The following is a 2,500-nucleotide window of genomic DNA, read 5'->3' as shown; positions in this document are numbered from 1 at the left end:
CTCTGTCTGTCTGTCTCTCACTCTCTCTCCCTCTGTCTGTCTGTCTGTCTGTCTCTCTCTCTCTCTCTCTCTCTGACTCTCTCTCCCTCTGTCTGTCTGTCTCTCACTCTCTCTCCCTCTGTCTGTTTGTCTCTCACTCTCTCTCCCTCTTTGTCTGTTTGTCTGTCTGTCTTTCACTCTCTCGCCCTCTGTCTGTCTCTCACTCTCTCTCCCTGTCTGTCTGTCTCTCCCTCTCTCTCCCTCTGTCTGTCTGTCTCTCACTTTTTTTCCCTATGTCTGTCTGTCTCTCACTCTCTCTCCCTCTGTCTGTCTGTCTCTCACTCTCTCTCCCTCTGTCTGTCTGTCTCTCACTCTCTCTCCCTCTGTCTGTCTGTCTCTCACTCTCCCTCCCTCTGTCTGTCTGTCTCTCACTCTCCCTCTGTCTGTCTGTCTCTCACTCTCTCTCCCTGTCTGTCTGTCTCTCACTTTTTTCCCTATGTCTGTCTGTCTCTCACTCTATCTCCCTCTGTCAGTCTGTCTCTCACTCTCTCTCACTCTGTCTGTGTGTCTCTCACTCTCTCTCCCTCTGTCTGTCTGTCTCTCACTCTCCCTCCCTCTGTCTGTCTGTCTCTCACTCTCTCTCCCTCCTTGTCCCTGTCCTGTCTGTCTCTTCTCCCTCCCTCTCTCCCTCTGTGTCTGCTGTGTCTCACTCTTTCTCCCTCTGTCTGTGTGTCTGTCCGTCTCTCCCTCTCTCTCCCTCTATCTATCTGTCTGTCTCTCCCTCTCTTTCCCTCTGCCTGTCTGTCTGTGTCTCACTCTCTCTCCCTCTGTCTGTCTGTCTCTCACTCTCTCTCCCTCTGTCTGTCTGTCTCTCACTCTCTCCCTCTGTCTGTCTGTCGCTCACTCTATCTCCCTCTGTCTGCCTGTCTGTCTATCTGCTCTCTCTCTCTCTCTCTCTCTCTCTCTCTCTCTCTCTCTCTCTGTCTCTCACTCTCTCTTCCTGTCTGTCTGTCTGTCTCTCACTCTCTCTCCCTCTGTCTGTCTGTCTCACCCTCTCTCTCCCTGTCTGTCTGTCTGTTTCTCCCTCTCTCTCCCTCTGTCTGTCTGTCTCTCACTCTCTCTCTCTCTGTCTGTCTGTCTCTCCCTCTTTCTCCTCATGTCTATCTGTCTGTCAGTCTCTCTCTCGCCCTCTGTCTGTCTGTCTGTCTGTCTCTCTCTCTCTCTCTCTCCCTCTGTCTGCCTATAGTCTCCTCCTCCTTTGCCTTCTAGTCTTTTATCCAACCACACTCAATCCCCCAATTTTTATCGTTTTGTCTTTCTATTCAGCCATTCGCCTCACGTGTCTACAGAGAAAGAGAAAGCGTTGCCTCTATTCGTTTTTTTTCCCCTATCTATCCTATCTATCACGGGGATGATAGGATACGACCCCAATCCCCTGTAGATGCCTCCTTCGCTCTGTTATTCTTTTGGCCGTATATTTCTTGTGAATGTTGTGTGTGATGTTCGTTATGATTCCATTATTAGTATCATTGCTCTGTTGACTCTATCTTTTCTTTTCCGTTTGTTATTTTTGTTTATTTCGCTATTGTTTCCATTCTTTTTATCATCATCATTGTTTTATTATGGTTATCATCTGTTTTGTCATTATCGTGTTTATTGCCGTTACTATTAATTACTATTACTATTATCATTATTATCACTATCACCTATACTGTCATTATTATCACTATCACCTATATTATCATTATTACTTCTATAATTATTATATTTTTTATAATTATTGTAATCATTATCATCCCAGTCATTGTCATTATTGTTAACATTGTTATCATCATTTATCCTTTTTTTGTAAACAGTAACATCATCATAATTATCATTATCATAATTATCATTATTATTTCGGCATTTTGTAAACTATGATTTTTCTAAAGAAAAAAAAGTATATAATTGTTGTCATTTCCTTAAACATGTTCTACCTGTTCAAAAAATATCAACAACTTTTCCACAAGAAGATTAATGATGACAGAGCTCAACAAAATAATTTTTTTTCTCTCTCTCTTCTTTTAGTCACCCTTCCGCACACTCCCGAAAATGAAAGAGAGAAAACAAGGAAGGAATATACAATGATACATGCAATAAATCTTTCCGCAGCAAATGTACACATCTTTTTTTTTTTTTGCTCCCGTCAACACAAATCTTGCTCATATTTGCCTTGCCGCGGTGAAAATCTTGTGTTGACAATCCCTACGTGGGCCGCTGTTCTTTTCTTAAATCCGCGAACGGAATATGGTCCACAAAAGAGGAGAAATGCAGATTAAAATATAGTTATCCCTCTCTCCTTCTTGTTCTCTTTCTTTTTTTTTTTTTTCTGTGTCTGTCTGTCTGTCTCCTTCTCTTCTCTCTTCTCTTTCCCTCCCTCCATACTCTCCTCCCTACATTCTCTCTCTCTCTCTCTCTCTCTCTCTCTCTCTCTCTCTCTCTCTCTCTCTCTCTCTCTCTCTCTCTCTCTCTCTCTCTCCCT

At 43.3% G+C, this 2,500-nt stretch overlaps 1 long non-coding RNA gene across 1 annotated transcript in view; it reads right to left on the bottom strand.

The window, feature by feature from the left end:
* LOC125041794 overlaps nt 1-2,500 on the bottom strand; it is a 174,182-nt gene that overhangs the window by 61,410 nt on the left and 110,272 nt on the right. The gene's annotated exons all lie outside the window — the stretch shown is intronic.

This window comes from Penaeus chinensis, chromosome 31 (assembly GCF_019202785.1).
Source record: "Penaeus chinensis breed Huanghai No. 1 chromosome 31, ASM1920278v2, whole genome shotgun sequence".
In the NCBI taxonomy this organism is placed as follows: domain Eukaryota; kingdom Metazoa; phylum Arthropoda; class Malacostraca; order Decapoda; family Penaeidae; genus Penaeus; species Penaeus chinensis.
Note: the sequence above shows the minus strand (reverse complement) of the source record. Positions and strands in the feature narration are given on the sequence as shown.